The sequence below is a fragment of the Lolium perenne genome, chromosome 6, assembly GCF_019359855.2.
Source record: "Lolium perenne isolate Kyuss_39 chromosome 6, Kyuss_2.0, whole genome shotgun sequence".
Taxonomy (NCBI): Eukaryota; Viridiplantae; Streptophyta; class Magnoliopsida; order Poales; family Poaceae; genus Lolium; species Lolium perenne.
The window spans coordinates 87,241,088-87,259,947 of record NC_067249.2 but is presented as its reverse complement, the minus strand read 5'-3'; the positions used below and the strand labels follow the sequence as shown (position 1 = coordinate 87,259,947).

The 18,860-nt window shown below is 46.5% G+C and overlaps 2 long non-coding RNA genes across 3 annotated transcripts; both read right to left on the bottom strand.

Moving 5' to 3' along the window:
• Window positions 1–1,979: 1,979 nt before the first annotated feature.
• On the bottom strand, window positions 1,980–14,518 carry LOC127321064 (uncharacterized). Of its 2 annotated transcripts, XR_011747028.1 has the most exons (5): window positions 14,249–14,518; window positions 5,645–5,739; window positions 3,601–3,676; window positions 2,889–3,494; window positions 1,980–2,228 (listed from the first exon to the last, which is right to left on the bottom strand). It is a non-coding gene; the product is annotated as an uncharacterized lncRNA (long non-coding RNA). The 2 variants fall into 2 exon arrangements; XR_007863828.2 differs by lacking the exons at window positions 1,980–2,228; window positions 2,889–3,494; window positions 3,601–3,676 and adding an exon at window positions 4,903–5,396 and having other exon boundaries at window positions 14,249–14,499.
• LOC139832243 (uncharacterized) lies at window positions 4,316–4,895 on the bottom strand. The gene is made up of 2 exons (XR_011747029.1): window positions 4,747–4,895; window positions 4,316–4,625 (listed from the first exon to the last, which is right to left on the bottom strand). It is a non-coding gene; the product is annotated as an uncharacterized lncRNA (long non-coding RNA).
• Window positions 14,519–18,860: the final 4,342 nt, after the last annotated feature.

Sequence of the window (18,860 nt, the reverse complement as noted above, 5' to 3'; positions counted from 1 at the left end):
CACATGCTGTTAGTTTGACTAGCAGATATCAAAGTGATCCAGGAATGGAACACTGGACAGCGGTCAAGAATATCCTGAAGTACTTGAAAAGAACTAAGGATATGTTTCTTTGTTATGGAGGTGACCAAGAGCTCGTTGTAAATGGTTACACCGATGCAAGTTGGAACACTGATCCTGATGACTCTAAGTCACAATCTGGGTACGTGTTTATATTGAATGGTGCTGCAGTAAGCTAGGCAAGCTCGAAGCAGTGCACGGTGGCGAAGTCTTCAACAGAATCAGAGTACATAGCGGCTTCAGAGGCTTCATCAGAAGCGGTATGGATGAAGAGGTTCATTGTAAGAGCTCGGTGTGGTTCCTAGTGCATTGGACCCATTAATCATTTACTGTGATAACATGGGTGCCATCGCCAATGCACAAGAGCCAAGGTCACACAAGAGGCTGAAGCATATCAAGCTGCGTTACCACTCGATTTGCGAGTACATCAAAGATGGAGAGGTAAAGATTTGCAAAGTACACACTGATCTGAATGTAGCAGATCCGTTGACTAAAGCTCTCCCTAGGGCAAAGCATGACCAACACCAGAATGCCATGGGTGTTAGGTATATTACAATGTAATCTAGATTATTGACTCTAGTGCAAGTGGGAGACTGAAGGAGATATGCCCTAGAGGCAATAATAAAGTGGTTATTATTTATATCTTTATGTTTATGATAAATGTTTATATATCATGCTATAATTGTATTAACCGAAATATTAGTACATGTGTGATATGTAGACAACAAGAAGTCCCTAGTATGCCTCTTAAACTAGCTTGTTGATTAATGGATGATTAGTTTCATAATCATGAACATTGGATGGTATTAATAACAAGGTTATATCATTATATGAATGATGTAATGGACACACCCAATTAAGCGTAGCATAAGATCTCGTCATTAAGTTATTTGCTATAAGCTTTCGATACATAGTTACCTAGTCCTTATGACCATGAGATCATGTAAATCACTTATACCGGAAAGGTACTTTGATGACACCAAACACCACTGCGTAAATGGGTGGCTATAAAGGTGGGATTAAGTATCCGGAAAGTATGAGTTGAGGCATATGGATCAACAGTGGGATTTCTCCATCCCGATGACGGATAGATATACTCTGGGCCCTCTCGGTGGAATGTCGTCTAATGTCTTGCAAGCATATGAATAAGTTCATAAGAGACCACATACCACGGCATTTAGTAAAGAGTACTTGTCAGGAGACGAGGTTGAACAAAGGTATAGAGTGATACCGAAGATCAAACCTCGGACAAGTAAAATATCGCGTGACAAAGGGAATTGGTATTGTATGTGAATGGTTCATTCGATCACTAAAGTCATCGTTGAATATGTGGGAGCCATTATGGATCTCCAGATCCCGCTATTGGTTATTGGTCGGAGTGAGTACTCAACCATGTCCGCATAGTTCACGAACCGTAGGGTGACACACTTAAAGTTGGATGTTGAAATGGTAGAACTTGAATATGGAATGGAGTTCGAATATTTGTTCGGAGTCCCGGATAAGATCCCGGACATCACGAGGAGTTCCGGAATGGTCCGGAGAATAAGATTCATATATAGGATGTCATTTTATGTGAATTAAAATGTCGCGGAAGGTTCTATGGAAGGTTCTAGAAGGTTCTAGAAAAGTCCGGAAGAAACCACCAAGGAAGGTGGAGTCCACATGGGACTCCACCTCCATGGCCGGCCAACCCTAGTGGGGGAGGAGTCCCAAGTGGACTCCCCCTTAGGCCTTGTTTGGTTCTAGAGTATTAGCTGGGATTACTGCGGATAATCCGCTAGAGTATTGGGTGAAACCCCTACCTTCACCCAATCCCCACAAATACTCTTCCCTGCCAATCCCCAATCCCCAGTTTCAAACTAACGCATTTGGTAGACAGGGTTTTGTGGGATAACAGCAACAACAGGCAACAGTGAAGAAAATTCAGCATAAGTTACAAAAGATATAATTTTTATGGCATCAGATGAATGCAACTCTGTGAAGTCTACATCCAATAGTTATCAGCATCCATAAACGCAAGAGTTTTAGTCACATAGTGCACAACAATTCAGCATAAATTACATATTCCATACAACTATTCCCAGCAATGTTTCTGTGACAACAAATGTCGACTCTTCAAAAAACTCGGTTGATTTTGTCCATGTGATCTTGAAGAAACACAACTCAGGCACCTGTAACCATAGGCAAAGAAGTTAGACAAGTTGGTGCATGATCATGTTCAGGTGATATATGACTGGAAGCATATAAATATCCACATGGATCACTGAAAGCATGACTACCGGAGCAACATAGCAACAACACAAGTGGAGACACGAAACAATGTTTGCCAGAGAAGAAAATGCATCAGTCGATGAATTCAATTGTACTACAAACATACTTTGCCATAGAAGAAACTGCAACATACTTTGAATTGTGGATACACATACTGAATTATTATGTCCTACACACACAGAGAGACGAAAAATGAATGGGACCATATATATTACTAGTACTTTCTTAACCATTTCTCTACACAATCCCTAGAACCAGGCAAGTCAACCTTCCGCTTCTCAAAAATAAAAGGGAACACCCAGATATGGTTCTGAACTTACAATATTATATAAAACAAAACAAAGCAGATCTAAAACAATGTACCATGTAGATAAGCAAGATTATTGCACATATCTGATACTAGGCTGAATGTATCCAACTAGTATAACACTATTCAAGAAATGGTAACATGGCCATACAAGAAAGCAAGATTATGACAATATATTCATTCACTGGCTAGGTAGGTAATACACGAGATTAAGCAGTTCTAAAAATGTAGAGTTAACTAAAACTGAGCTTACCTCATGGTAACATGGCCATCTCAATGCGAAGCCAATCTAATGCACTGCCATCATTGTCCTCGATAGAACTGAGGAATATCTCGCGGTTCTCGACAGTTTTGAAGACCACAAAGGCTTTTGGTTTTTCAGCAGGATCAAAACCTTCCAAGGTTCTCAAGGCAGCGATGCATTTGCTTATGGTGAATTGTTGAGCAGCTTCGTTGTTGACTTCTTTCTCCTTGATATTGACAAACCTGTCCATCACTCCAACTAATGCCTCTCCACTACTTTTAGGTTTGATCTTGGGGCTTCTCTTACGCTTTGTAGGCTTGTTTGTTGAAGGGCCAACACCACTTGTTTGATTGACCTCCACATGCTCCACCCTAGACTGCCTTTGATTGACCTCCACATGCTCCACCCTAGACTGCCTTTGATTGACCTCCACATGCTCCACCCGAGACTGCCTTTGATTGACCTCTATATGCCCCACCTCAGGTTGATCTAAGACTTCTAAATCAATACCTCTGTCTCCATCATCATCAATTGCATCATCATCACTTTTGATTTCCACGTGGGGCTTTTGTTGAGCAGTAGAGGTAAAGTTGAAGTTTCCCTCCGCAATATGTTCTGTAATTCCACCAGAAAGAAAAACGCTACATAAGCATAGCACATATGGCCTACATGAGCAAGGAATAAACTAAGCAATGAGAAATAAAAGAGTAGATAAACATACTATGGTATAGATCTGCAAGTGTGTCATATAGTGGAAATGACTTTTTCTTGAACTTCAAGATTCTTGGACCAAAAGACTGCAAAATATATGAATGACGCATTGAACTTTAAACAAAATACTGCAAGTATAATTGAGTAGAACTACAATTGCATATAACTTACAATTGCAAGATTATCCCACAGAAAAGGTTCAGCATCCAATTTGAACTCACTAGCAATCCACCCAACTCCACTTTGCTCACGAGCATCTTTCAGCATTCTGTAATCCCTCTTGAGCTCCTTCTCCTTGTCATGAACTTGCGACTTGTCAAATCTCACATGCTGATTTCTTTGGTGGAACATGTTCACCATTTCTGTCCAAGATTCACCACTCCAACCATTTTGACCTCTATGGTACGGGTTGTCATGCTCATGTAGGATCTCGACAAGAGACTTCTCAAGCAAAGCGTTCCATTGTGCTCTTGGCTTTGTACCTGCATAAGCATACACAAAATGATCCATTAGCAAGTCATGAATGAAGCCATACATGATCATTAGCAATATACTTTTAATACCTTTTGGAGAATTCCGTTTGCGAATCTTTTTGCCTTGTTTAGGAGACTGTTTTTTCTTGCCCGTTGTGTTGGAGCTAGACTGCACCATGTTGGATCCTTTTGTGTTGGAGCTGGACTGAACCATGCTGGACACTTTTGTGTGCATATCTAGTTCATGTAAAGTAACACAGAAACTGAATATATACATAATACAGAAACTGAAATAATACAAAATAGTTAACCATTACATTACAAGACTAGAAGATGAAGGGCACAAAATAGTTCAGCATTACATTACAAGACTAGAAGATGAAGGACATGAAATAGTTTAGCATTACATTACAAGACACCAAATAAGACACTAGCTACTCATTTTGGTAGTCATTCCACATCTGCATTGCGATCTGGTCCCTCAAATTGTTGCCCTCCACTTGGTTCCCCGGGAGGTGTCCAACATCATCTGGTTGTTGTACCACATCCTCATCATCGTCACCTGGGAGATCCACAAAATTTGCTGGGTTTATGTTATCATCTTGGTCTTCAAGCCAGTCTTCATCACCATTGTGTTGCTTGATGATATTGTGGAATATTGCTGTAGCGGCTGGTATCTTAACCTGATTCGATATTTTGTGGAATGTGCCAACTTTGAGAATAGGAAAATGTTTTTTCAGAATTCCCAGAAGCCTCTCAATATGGTTTCGAAGGACAGCATGGCGATGATTAAACAATTCACTGTAGTTTTGTGGACGCCGACGACCACGTCCAAATATGGGAAGAAGAGGCGGTCTGTAGCTATCTTTGGATGAGTTTCATATAGATTGAGAGGCTTCACCATTCTTGTTGTTAAGGTTGGAATAATATCAAAGAATTCCCTGACATACTTGCTGAAACTCCAACCACTATGCTTAAACTCTAATTGCATTTGTTCGTATGAAGCATTATGTGAGAGCATGTACAAGAAAAATGCAAGCTTCTCTTCCACCTTGATTCTGGAATCTAAAATCAAGCCCTCATCTCTAAGGTATGACGCCAACCACGTGAAAATGTCTGGCTCCATCCTAAAGGCAACTAAGCAGTCCTTGAGGTGTCCTCCAAGCAATTTTCTGACATGCTCCTTGCCGTATACAAACGAAAGGTGGCGTACTTGTCTTTGCTTTTGCCATGTTAAATGGAAGTGCAATGCAGGCAAAATGATAAACATGAATTCTTCATCTTCCTTTTTCCTCTTCCTAATACGTTCTACACTCACCAAGTCCATGACATCCTATAATACACAGAAATTACACTTCGCAAGTTAACACACGGTACTAAATTTAATTGGCACTTCATAAGGCAAAGTCATACAAAAAAATGTTAAATGGAGTAGCTAGCTCGACACTAAACCAGAGCAATACATAGCAAGATATGGAACAGCTAGCTCAACAATAAACACTAATGACCACAGCCGAAACAGTACAAGGAATAAAACCTGAAGCAAGAGGGCGTTTAATTTAGACAATTAGATAAACATACCGAATACTGGTGTTTTTACATGATCCCAAGAGGGTGGAGTCTCGTCGCTGAATGAATTTACCGGAGAGAATGCCAGGTTTGCAGAATAGCAAAACCTGGAGTAAGAGAGCAATCTTCAGTGTAACACTTGCAGAATATTACTTCAGTACCAGCAATCATGTGAAATGTCACCACAATAATTATATATATAGAACTACATGTGTTACACTGAAACATATCAATGTGATAGACTACATGTGCACATCTGTTATCACCATAAGTTGACCAAGTCAGAGGTGGGCCGCGATCAAGATGGATTTAAAGAATATACATGGAAGAAATACGTGAATCGGCCTGTTATGCAAAGTTTGGGCTAGTTTGCCCGTGTATCTATAACATAGTAGATTACGTGTCGGTTAGTTAGAGTTTGCCTCGTGCACGGTTGGGATTATTCCCACGTTAGAAAGTCTACGGACTATAAATATGTATCTAGGGTTTATGAAATAAACAACAACCAACGTTCACCACAAATCAATCTCGGCGCATCGCCAACTCCTTCGTCTCGAGGGTTTCTACCGGTAAGCATCATGCTGCCTAGATCGCATCTTGCGATCTAGGCAGCACAAGCTTTTTTGTTGTTCATGCGTTGCTCAAATCGAAGCCTTTTGATGGCGAGCAACGTAGTTATCTTAGATGTGTTAGGGTTAGCATTGTTCTTCGTATCATATGCTGTCGTAGTGCAACCCTTATACATCTAGCCGCCCTTACACATATCTTAGGTGTAGGGGCGGCACCCCGCTTGATCATTATTTAGTAGATCCGATCCGTTATGGTTGCTCCTTGTTCTTCAAGGATTAGTTTAATATCTGCAATAGTTAGGCCTTACAAAGGGTTGGAGGATCCAGCGACGCGTAGGGTGTCGTTTGCTAGCCCTAGACAGGATGTTCCGAGGATCAACCTCGTGTTGGTTTTTAGGCCTTGTCTAGGACCGGCTTACGATCACCGTACGTGACCACGAGGCCCAATCGTGAGTAGGATGATCTGATTATGCGGTGAAAACCCTAAATCGTCGTAGATCGCTTTAGCTTTATCTTGATCAAGCAGGACCACCATATATTCGTGCACCTCGTACGAATCATGGGTGGATCGGCTCCTTGAGCCGATTCACAGGATAACCTGAGAGCCGATCGAGGCTCGTATTTAATGTTTACGTGTATGCCATGCAGGAAACTAAGCGAGGCATCTCCATCACCTTCCTGACCAGGTATAGGTCCGGTGGCACGCCCTTGCACCAGCATCGGACGTGTGTACCAGAGGCTTTGCGGGCCGTCGCTCGGAGGGACCAGGGCCAGCCGCAGCCCTAAGTTGTTCCCGGCTCTACTGTGTTGCCCGTCGTTGCTCGCCGGTGGGTTTCTGACCGCAACACATTCTGGCACGCCCGGTGGGACAAGCTTCGACATCAACCACATCGCCATCTACATCTGAGATGGTGGACGGCACTCCAGTCACGTACGAGGATCTGACAGACGAGCTCAAGAAGAAGTATGACGAGGTCAAAGCGATCCTCAAAGCCGACCTCATCGGCTCTTTTCACAGAACCCGTTCACATGGCATCAGGTGGAAGGGGTTCTCGCCTGATGGTGCACTCGATGGGATAGACCTCTCTGCCCCGTCAGAAGAACGCACCAGGTCCCTACGTCAGGAGATCAACTACATGGTGGCTCACTCGCTACACCGCCACTCTGAGAACCTGGTGAACACTTTGGAGCGTGTCGCTCTCCGGGTGATCCAGGAGATCATGAGGCACCAGTACTCTCCGTCAGGACCAGCTCTCGGGACACACCAAGGAGAGATGCCACTCCAGTCCCGTCCACCGCTGCCATTTGCGTTGGCAGCACCGGAAGTGCCGAATTCACCGGCATTCGTCGTCTACAAGATCGGTGGTGACCCTAGTGACTGCCAGTTCTTGCATGAGGCGCCTAAGGAGATCCCTCACGGGTACATGTGCACATACGTGCCGATCGCGTAATCGGGCGCTCACAAACCAGGCCGCGGTAGCAGGGACTTCTGGGAAAGCAGGAGGAACGTCAGCAACAGATCTTGAGAAGCAGACGTGGCTAGCTAAATATGCCACCCCGACGAACCTCCAGAGCTCAGCTCCTGCAGTTGGCTCAGAGCTGGAAAAGCAAGCATGGCTGGCTAAGTACGCCACCCCGGCGAATCTTCAGAGTTCGACTCCTGCAGCCAGCACCGCGGATCAGATCAGTACGATCCTGAGGGACCAGTTCGGCATGGTGCCGAAAAGGAGGACAATCGGCTATTCCAAGCCGTACCCCGATGAATACGAGTTGGTCCCGCTACCACCCAAGTATCGGCTCCCTGACTTCTCCAAGTTCAGTGGATCAGATGGTTCCAGCTCCATCGAGCATGTGAGCCGATATTTGGCACAGCTAGGAACGGCCTCAGCGTCGGATCCACTACGCGTGAGGTTCTTCGCACAGTCCCTCACGGGATCGGCTTTCGGGTGGTACACTTCATTGCCACCGGACTCGATCCTGACTTGGAAGCAGTTGGAAGAACAGTTCCGCATGCAGTTTCACTCAGAAGCTTCCGAGTCTGGCCTTGCCGATCTAGCACAGATACGTCAGAAGCGTGGAGAAACTGTGGTAGAATACATCCAGCGCTTCAGAAATCTAAGGAACCGATGCTATTCGGCTCGTGTGACTGAAAAAGAAGCAGTCGAGTTGGCAGTGGTGGGCCTTGCCTCACAAATCAAGGATATGGCTTCCCAAGCAGACTACCCTTCACTGGCGCACATGGTTCAGAAACTGTCAGCATATGAACAGCGCCATCCGGACTTGTACCAGGACAAATTCAAGCGTGCGGTAGTCCTGGTTGAGGCAGATGAAGATGAAGGCTTTGCGGGAGACCAAGAGGTAGCAGTGGCTGAATGGACTCGGGGGGCAACCCCCGTGTCCTGCAAATGGGTTAAGCCACCAGGTCCGCCCAGAGGGTTTGATTTTGACGTGACCAAAACTGAGCAAATCTTTGACCTCCTACTTAAGGAGAAGCAGTTGAAGATACCCGAAGGCCTCAAATTCCCCACGGTACAGGAGCTGAACGGAAAGTCATACTGCAAATGGCATAACTCGCTCTCCCATGCCACCAACGACTGCAGGGTGTGGCGTCAGCAGATCCAAATGGCGATAGAACAAGGACGTCTGATTTTCAACCAGTACGCCATGAAGATCGACACTCACCCCTTCCCCGCCGTTAACATGGTGGAGTGCACTTACCCTGAAGGTTGCCAGCCAGGATCCTCGCTCAGCATCAACATGGTAGGACCTGGGCACCACTCTGGCAAGGATGGAGACGAGGGCAGCTGCTCTCATAGCAAGGACACAGAGGAGGCCGCTCCACGCGATCGGCTCCGTCATGATGGCAAGCGCTACGTCACAGAGGGAGAAGTGAAGAACATAAGATATCAACGACCCCTCTCTGATCACCTCCTCAATAAGTATGTGAGTCAATATAGCCAACGCCGACGATCCAGCGACGATGATGATAAAGACCGTCTGGCTAGGGACGCCAGGAGACATCGTCGGCATGATCGCGATGAGGAGGAGTACGAGCGCCGTGCCAAGGAAAAGTCGAGGGAGCAGGACGACGAAGATAGGCACTGGGACTGCCCCTTCTTCAGACACTGCTGGGATTCAGGAATGAGCCGATTGCCTACAATCGGCAATTGCCCAGAATGCAACCAGAAGAAGAAGGAGGCAGCCAACGTGTCCGTGTTCAAACGTCTAGGGCCTCTCCCACCACAAAGCAAACGCGCTGAGTCCCCTCGGATGGAAGATCTCGAGGATTCGGAAGACGAGGGAGAAGAAGAAGAAGACAGGTACCACCGTCCAAGGTGGTGCCCTGATGGACTCAGCCGTTCCCAAAAGCGTAGGGTTCAGCGATTGCGCGGCTTGGAGGAAGCCGAAAGGTTATATCTGCACACGCTAAGAAAGGCGCGGCCTGATCTGGCCGCGAAAATTCAGCGAACCCTGGATGAAGAGGGTCGACCACGGAAAATGGAGTGGCGCCCCAAGCAAAGGAAAGCCGATGATGAAACATCGGCTGGCACAAACATGGTGCTCGTCCTTCCGACGGAGTTTAGTGCTCCAGGATTACACGAGGCACCCAATTTGGACGACTGCGAGCACATCGACGTGACAAAGGGCAGGGTTAGGCTGGTCTTATCCACTGGTTTGACCGTGTAGCAAGAACAGACCGATGAGCAAATGTGGCGAGGCCGATCCTTGGGATATCGGCCCCCAAAGGTATATGAAGGAAAAGCACAACGCCTTCATTGAACACTTCGATCAATATGGAGGCCGATTCCAGCAATCGGCCAAAATTATCCTCACCACATGTTCTGCTTGTGTTCAACATTGATCCCACCGGAGCCGACGTACAAATTACAGAGCCGATATCTGCCGTTCCCTGACAGATTCAGCTCGGGGGGGCACCTAAATCAGATGAACACGTGCAGGTGAACATGTGTGCAGTGAAACATTGGGGGCCGATTAGAAAAATCGGCCAGTAAAAAAAAATATTTATATACTCATAGTGGGTATACAGCCGATGCGCATCGACTCAAGAGGTACAGCTGATATAAGCAGAAGCCCGATGGAGCAGTTGTTGAGTTACAAGGAGAGGCTCTACTGGATGAATTCCTTCTCAAGACCTCTAACTCCTTCTGCAAGACTTCAAGTTCAGCAGTACCAGTGTAAGCATGCAGATCAGGTTAAGGATGAGTCCAACAAAGGGAGCATACCTATCCTAGAAGCATGAGCACAGCCGATAACGAATCAAGCGGCTATGGCATTTTTGCCTGGCGTGGATTAAGGTGGCGGCTTGGTCGATGTCACTTTCAGAGGTTGTTGCGTCCAGAGTCTCGGAGGGTATCAGAATTCAAAACATCCTCATCGGAAGTTGCATCAGTCTGCCAAAGATGAGGAGCCGAGCTGATCAGCAAGGCGCGAAGGATTGAACTAGGAGGAGTCGGAAAGCCATTATGTTAAGGCTTCTTAAGTTCAAGGTACGAATTTGCTGATCTTTCCAAACCCTTTCAGTGCGTCGGTTCTTTGGGCGTAAGCTTCCCTGCCACGTTTTGATGGGAGCTGAAGAGGCTCGGGGGGCAGCTCGCCCTGAAAAATCTTTGCTCTGGAGAGCCGATTTTGTTGGAATCGGCTGGTTCTGCATTATAACTTGGAGGCCAATGGTAACACATTTGGCTGATTCATCACTGTTCTCGCCTTGGATGAGGCTTGGGGGGCAACTCGCCCGAAAAGTTCTTGGCCCTGGAGAGCCAATTTGGTTGGAATCGGCTGGCTCTACATCGCAACTGTCCTGAAGAGTGGTGCTTTTGTTACAGAGTTATCAGTTTCAGCATCCAAGCTGATTCAGCGACAGTTCCAGGGTTCTCTTAAAGACGCCTGCTCAAGACCAAATCGCAGGCCTGCTGCGATCGGCTGTGCCAAATGCTGTCGTCGTCGGCCTGTCTCGCAGATTATCGTGAGAGACCGATGTGTTGCCATCAGTCATTGAGCATTGATTAGGCTAACAGTCGACAAAGTCAGATGAGGAAAAGTCGGCTAAATCAGCATAGAGGACATCGGCAAAATCAAAGGAAGTTTTCATTAATAATAAGATTTCTTACAAAGAGAAGCCGATTGTTCAACAAAAGGGAACAGATTACTACTGCTAATCCTATACTAGTAGATCCCTACTCTAAGGGCTGTTGTTGTCTTCGCCGTCGCTGGGGTAGCTGCCGTCAGTACTGCTGTCGACGAGTTCCTCGTTGCTGCTACTGTGACCTTCAGTAGAGGCTTCTTCCTCGTCATCATCATCGTCCTCGTCTGACCAAGCCCAGCCCCGGATGCGTTTTGGCGGCGGTTCGTCGGAGGAGGTGTCGTCCTCCTGTTCCTTCTTCATGTCGGAGGAGATGTCTTCGTCTTCGTCATCCTCTTCTTCTTCTTTGGTGACGGAGGTAAATTTACCCCGGAAGGGAGGGTCGTCGTCGTCGCTCTCCGCCTCCAGTGCTCCGTCAATCAGGAACCGGAGGTCATCTTCCCCGTCAGTTAGGGGCATGGCCCCATCTGACCAGACGAGGTCCTCGCCCTCTGGCACGAAATCGAAGTCCCACTCCCGCTTGTCCCAATGCTTGGGAGCGCGCCGGTTATACGCCTCCATCTGGTCGTGCTCTGGAATTGACTCGCTTGAGGAAGAGGATTGGAGAGACACGGAAGAGGAGGAAGAGGATGACATGGCTATGGAAGGAGAGGGTTTTTTGGCTGACGGCTAGTCTGGAGCAGAGGGATGAAGAGGTGAACTGTTCGATGTTGTAAATAAAGGGGGATGGAATAGAGATTTATTGCTCGAGCAGTTTCCGAGGAGGTGGAGCCAAAGTTGTCAAATCGTGCAGAGAAGTTGAGAAGGCAGATCATCATGATGAAGAATACTGCGACGGTTCTGACCTGCCACGACATGACCCTTCGAAGGAAAAGCAGAGTGGTTTTGAAATTATCATTACCAAAACCAGGGGGCATGTGTTATCACCATAAGTTGACCAAGTCAGAGGTGGGCCGTGATCAAGATGGATTTAAAGAATATACATGGAAGAAATACGTGAATCGGCCTGTTATGCAAAGTTTGGGCTAGTTTGCCCGTGTATCTATAACATAGTATATTACGTGTCGGTTAGTTAGAGTTTGCCTCGTGCACGGTTGGGATTATTCCCACGTTAGAAAGTCTACGGACTATAAATATGTATGTAGGGTTTATGAAATAAACAACAACCAACGTTCACCACAAATCAATCTCGGCGCATCGCCAACTCCTTCGTCTCGAGGGTTTCTACCGGTAAGCATCATGCTGCCTAGATCGCATCTTGCGATCTAGGCAGCACAAGCTTTTTTGTTGTTCATGCGTTGCTCGTACTGAAGCCTTTTTTATGGCGAGCAACGTAGTTATCTTAGATGTGTTAGGGTTAGCATTGTTCTTCGTATCATATGCTGTCGTAGTGCAACCCTTATATATCTAGCCGCCCTTACACCTATCTTAGGTGTAGGGGCGGCACCCCGCTTGATCATTATTTAGTAGATCCGATCCGTTGCGGTTGCTCCTTGTTCTTCATGGATTAGTTTAATATCTGCAATAGTTAGGCCTTACAAAGGGTTGGAGGATCCAGCGACGCGTAGGGTGTCGTTTGCTAGCCCTAGACAGGATGTTCCGAGGATCAACCTCGTGTTGGTTTTTAGGCCTTGTCTAGGACCGGCTTACGATCACCGTACGTGACCGCGAGGCCCAATCGTGAGTAGGATGATCCGATTATGCGGTGAAAACCCTAAATCGTCGTAGATCGCTTTAGCTTTATCTTGATCAAGCAGGACCACCATATATTCGTGCACCTCGTACGAATCATGGGTGGATCGGCTCCTTGAGCCGATTCACAGGATAACCTGAGAGCCGATCGAGGCTCGTATTTAATGTTTACGTGTATGCCATGCAGGAAACTAAGCGAAGCATCTCCATCACCTTCCTGACCAGATATAGGTCAGGTGGCACGCCCTTGCACCAGCATCGGACGTGTGTACCAGAGGCTTTGCGGGCTGTCGCTCGGAGGGACCAGGGCCAGCCGCAGCCCTAAGTTGTTCCCGGCTCTACTGTGTTGCCCGTCGTTGCTCGCCGGTGGATTTCTGACCGCAACAACATCTCAGTTTATTTTTCTATTAGCCGATGCCATCTCAGTTTATTTTTCTTTGATTTATTCTTTCTGTACAGACTTGAAACATATCAATGTGATAGACTACATGTGCACATCTAAAATGTGATCCGAATTCTGAACTGTGATGTTCAACAGTTACCAAGATTGTTCAGTACTGTGAGCTGGAAACATTGTATGATCCGTCCAAGTTATGGCTAGAAAGATTTAAAGCTACAAATCCAGCGATTATTGTATGCCAGTGCACACACAACAACCGCTTGTTCCAGTATTTAACATTGCGGCAAGCCCCAAATTCAGAGTGCTGCCTCTATGGTAATGAAATCCAAATCGTACCCACGTACCTACTGCTACCTCGACCGCAGACAGGAAGAGAGAGGGAGAGAGAACGAAAATAAACACCTACTTCAGATAACATCTAAATATTATAGGGGGATCAGATTTGAGACATATATCTAGATAATCATATGAAAACATGTGTTAGAACATGACAGGAAATTGTTGCAGAGCAGGTGGAGACTGCAAAAGACGAACATGAAAGTGCTGAACAAATTTTTTGACTCATACAAACAGAACATCAATAGTTATTAATTACGCACTACAACAACAGAGACAACCCAGCCATCAAACTGTAGGATCCCAAAATTCAATAGTTAACTGACAGAGCAACAGTGTTCCTGGACTTTGACGAGAAAAATATCAAGAGCAGGCAAAGACTACGGACCTCATCTGCAAAAAAGTAAGATATACGAGCACTAAGTTCCTCCCAAGCTTCTTCAGGTTGCACCACCACGTACCTACTGCTACCTCGACCGCAGACAGGAAGAGAGAGGGAGAGAGAACGGGGAGGTTACCGGAGAGGATACCGAAGTACAGGAGGTGGCGTCGACGGTCAGGTCCAAGAACGGCGGCGGCGGCGATGTGGAGCGGCGATGTCGAGCGGCGATGTGGAGCGGCGATGTGGTATTGTCTTCCCCGCAGATCTTCCTCCCCTCCGGCAGCTACCACCTCGTGCACCTCCACTCGGTAGTGCTCCGCTCGCCGCCGGTACGTGCGCCGCCGGCCGCTTGAGCGCTGCCTATGGGGTAGGGTTTCGATGGGGATAGAAGAGACGGGGATAATACGCGACCCCTGGGTCGTGGATTGAGCCCAAGACAAAAAATGGATCGGGGACGGGGTTTTCCGGGGATGGCGGGGATTTTTTTGGCCCAAAACTCTAGTACCAAATGGGCTATCGGGGAAAACTAGGGATTCGGAAATGGGCCGGGATAATACTCGCCTATCCCCGCTAATACTCTGGAACCAAACAAGGCCTTAGGGGGCCGGCCACCCCCCCCCCCCCCCCCCATATGGGAGGTGGAACTCCCACCTCTAGTGGGAGTCCTAGCTTGGCTAGGTTTCCCCTCCATATGGAAGGTTTTTGGTTCGGGTCTTATTCGAAGACTTGGAGACCAACTCTTGGGGATCCACCTATATAATGAGGGGCCAAGGGAGGGGGCCGGCCACCCGAAGACCACAAGCTGGCCGCCCCCCTTGAAGTGGCCGGCCACCCCCTCCCAAACCCTAGCCGCCCCCTCTCCTCCATATCTTCCGCGTAGCTTTAGCGAAGCTCCGCCGGAGTTCTCCACCGCCACCGACACCACGCCGTCGTGCTGTCGGATTCAAGAGGAGCTACTACTTCCGCTGCCCGCTGGAACGGGAGGTGGACGTCTTCTTTATCAACAACCGAACGTGTGACCGAGTACGGAGGTGCTGCCCGTTCGTGGCGCCGGAATCGATCGTGATCAAGATCTTCTACGCGCTTTTGCAAGCGGCAAGTGAATGTCTACCGCAGCAACAAGAGCCTCATCTTGTAGGCTTTGGAATCTCTTCAAGGGTGAGACTCGATACCCCCTCGTTGCTACCGTCTTCTAGATTGCATCTTTGTTTGGATTGCGTGTTCGCGGTAGGAAATTTTTTGTTTTCTATGCAACGTTATCCTACAGCTGGCGGCGCCGGAGCTTGGGAGGGGTGCTCGGAGCGCTCCCCTTCGGAAGAGAAGAGGAGGATTTGGCAGCGGCACCTCTGTTGGTGGAGCTAGCGGCGGCGGCGTATTCTTCTTCTTCACCATCGCGAGATCTGAGGAAGATTGAAACTGTGGCGGCGGCGCGACAATGGCGAAAGAAGGAAGAAGAGGGAGAATGAGGAGATGCTGCGGGAACCGTGGAGAAGATTGAGAATTTTTTGCCCTTTGGAGATTTTAAGGAGAAATTAAGAGTTAAGTAAGCACGTGGCGCTTGAGGAAGGGGAGGAACTGATGGCCCACTACGCCCACGATTGCGCGAAAATCGAGGAGCCACCTCGGTCGTTACGCGTATAGTGGTCAAGCCCTAAAACACTGATTGAACAGGGCTAGGGCTAGCTCGTCATGATGGACCCATCAAATCAGCCTGCAGCAGTTACACGTCAGCAATGACGTCATAATTTAGAAGCACTCGAAGGAAACATAAAAAGTCATCGGATGAAGGATTTGAGTCCATGCACGGATTGCAAGCATCCGAACCTGGACTCGGGGGCTACTCCCATCGGGAGTGCTGACGCGCACCCGATAAAAGAAAGACTCGACAGAATGAGCAGTCGAAGGAAAAAGGACTGAGTCTGCACTCAAGCGATTACACCCAGACACTCCCATCGGGAGCGCATGATGTACATCCAGGATCATGCCCGGGGACTTGATTCTGTGTAGAGTAACGTTGTTTTGCCATCGGCAGTTAACCAACAAAAGTTGGGCACGTTGTTCATTATCCTTTGCGTGAAGAAAATATATCGGATGACCTATGAAGACTTGCGAAAAACTCGGCAGAGGAAAGTACTCGAGTAGTACAACTTGAGTCTACGCACGGATTGCAAGCATCCGTACCTAGACTCGGGGGCTACTCCCATCGGGAGCGCTGACGCGCACCCGATAAAAGAAGGTGAAGCAGAATCAAGATGAACAAGAACAATGAAGGAGAAGAGTATCATGTATTTGTCTCTACCCGAATTATCTTCGGCTAGACACTCGGGGGCTACTGACGTGGGCACTACCCTTCAAGTAACCGACGTTGCCCTATCCTGTATTGACCAACTGGAGGCCCATGAAGACACCCGAAGGCTAGATGGGCCACTAGGTCGGCGCACCAGAAGATTCCTTGACGGGCAAGACAAGGAAGCGGACAAACAAGGAAAGATTGGATCTAAACTACTGTAAATCTAGTCGTATTCGGTTAGATCTCTTGAGACCTGGCCTCCTATATAAAGGCCAGGAGAGGGGCTGCCGAAGGACTTGAACAATCTTAGCAATCTTAGCCAGGAAAAGCTTAGAGCTAGGTAACCCTAGCAACAGCAATCTCGCCTAGATCGTAGTCGAACTATTCGGCACCCCATTGTAACCCATTGTTTTCATAATCAAAGAACAGACAGGCAGGACGTAAGGGTTTTACCTCATCGAGGGCCCCGAACCTGGGTAAATCGCTCTCCCCGCTTGTCTGTGAACCGATGTCTCGTGTCAGCCTACAGGATTCCATCAACCCTAAGCCCCTATCGGAAGGCATTGGCGAGGAGTACCCTCGACAGCTGATCTTATGTAACAGAGTCTGTATGTAATTCTATAGACATGCCTTGGACCAGCATATGTTTCTGTTGTACCACTCTGAGCGATATAATACTAGTGGAACGGTGTTTCATTGGTGTTATATCAGACTTGCATACTACACCATGCAGTGGTATGCCGGGTCACCACACGTATCAGCATCCCCAAGCTTAGTTCCTGCTCGTCCCGAGCAGGTAAACGATAACAAAGATAATTTCTGGAGTGACATGCCATCATAACCTTGATCATACTATTGTAAGCATATGTAATGAATGCAGCGATCCAAACAATGGTAAATGACATGAGTAAACAATTGAATCATAAAGCAAAGACTTTTCATGAATAGTACTTCAAGACAAGCATCAATAAGTCTTGCATAAGAGTTAACTCATAAAGCAATAATTCAAAGTAAAGGTATTGAAGCAACACAAAGGAAGATGAAGTTTCAGCGGTTGCTTTCAACTTGTAACATGTATATCTCATGGATATTGTCAACATAGAGTAATATAACAAGTGCAATATGCAAGTATGTAGGAATCAATGCACAGTTCACACAAGTGTTTGCTTCTTGAGATGGAGAGAAATAGGTGAACTGACTCAACATAAAAGTAAAAGAAAGGGCCCTTCGCAGAGGGAAGCATTGATTGCTATATTTGTGCTAGAGCTTTGATTTTGAAAACATATAGAGAGCATAAAAGTAAAATTTTGAGAGGTGTTTGTTGTTGTCAACGAATGGTAGTGGGCACTCTAACCCCCTTGCCAGACAAACCTTCAAAGATCGGCTCCCATTTTATTTTTATTTTTGTGTGGCACTCCTTCCAACCTTTCTTTCACAAACCATGGCTAACCGAATCCTCGGGTGCCTGCCAACAATCTCATACCATGAAGGAGTGCCTTTTTATTTTAGTTTTATTATGATGACACTCCTCCCCACCTTTGCTTTCTCAAGCCATGGCTAACCGAATCCTTCGGGTGCCGTCCAACAATCACATACCATGGAGGAGTGTCTATTTTTGTTAATTAATTTGGGACTGGGAATCCCATTGCAAGCTCTTTTTGCAAAATTATTGGATAAGCGGATGAAGCCACTAGTCCATTGGTGAAAGTTGCCCAACAAGAATGAAAGATAAACACCACATACTTCCTCATGAGCTATAAAACATTGACACAAATCAGAGGTAATAAATTTTGAATTGTTTAAAGGTAGCACTCAAGCAATTTACTTTGGAATGGCGGAGAAATACCATGTAGTAGGTAGGTATGGTGGACACAAATGGCATAGTGTTTGGCTCAAGGATTTTGGATGCATGAGAAGTATTCCCTCTCGATACAAGGCTTAGGCTAGCAAGATTATTTGAAACAAACACAAGGATGAACCGGTGTAACAAAACTCACATAAAAGACATATTGTAAACATTATAAGACTCTACACCGTCTTCCTTGTTGTTCAAACTCTTACTAGAAATTATCTAGACCTTAGAGAGACCAATTATGCAAACCAAAATTTAGCAAGCTCTATGTATTTCTTCATTAATAGGTGCAAAGTATATGATGCAAGAGCTTAAACATGAACACAACAATTGCCAAGTATCACATTACCCAAGACATTTTACCAACTACTACATGTATCATTTTCCGTTTCCAACCATATAACAATTTAACGAAGAAGATTCAACCTTCGCCATGAATACTATGAGTAAAGCCTAAGGACATATTTGTCCATATGCAACAGCGGAGCGTGTCTCTCTCCCACACAATGAATGCTAGGATCCATTTTATTCAAATAAAACAAAAACAAAAACGAACAGACGCTCCAAGCAAAGTACACAAGATGTGATGGAATAAAAATATAGTTT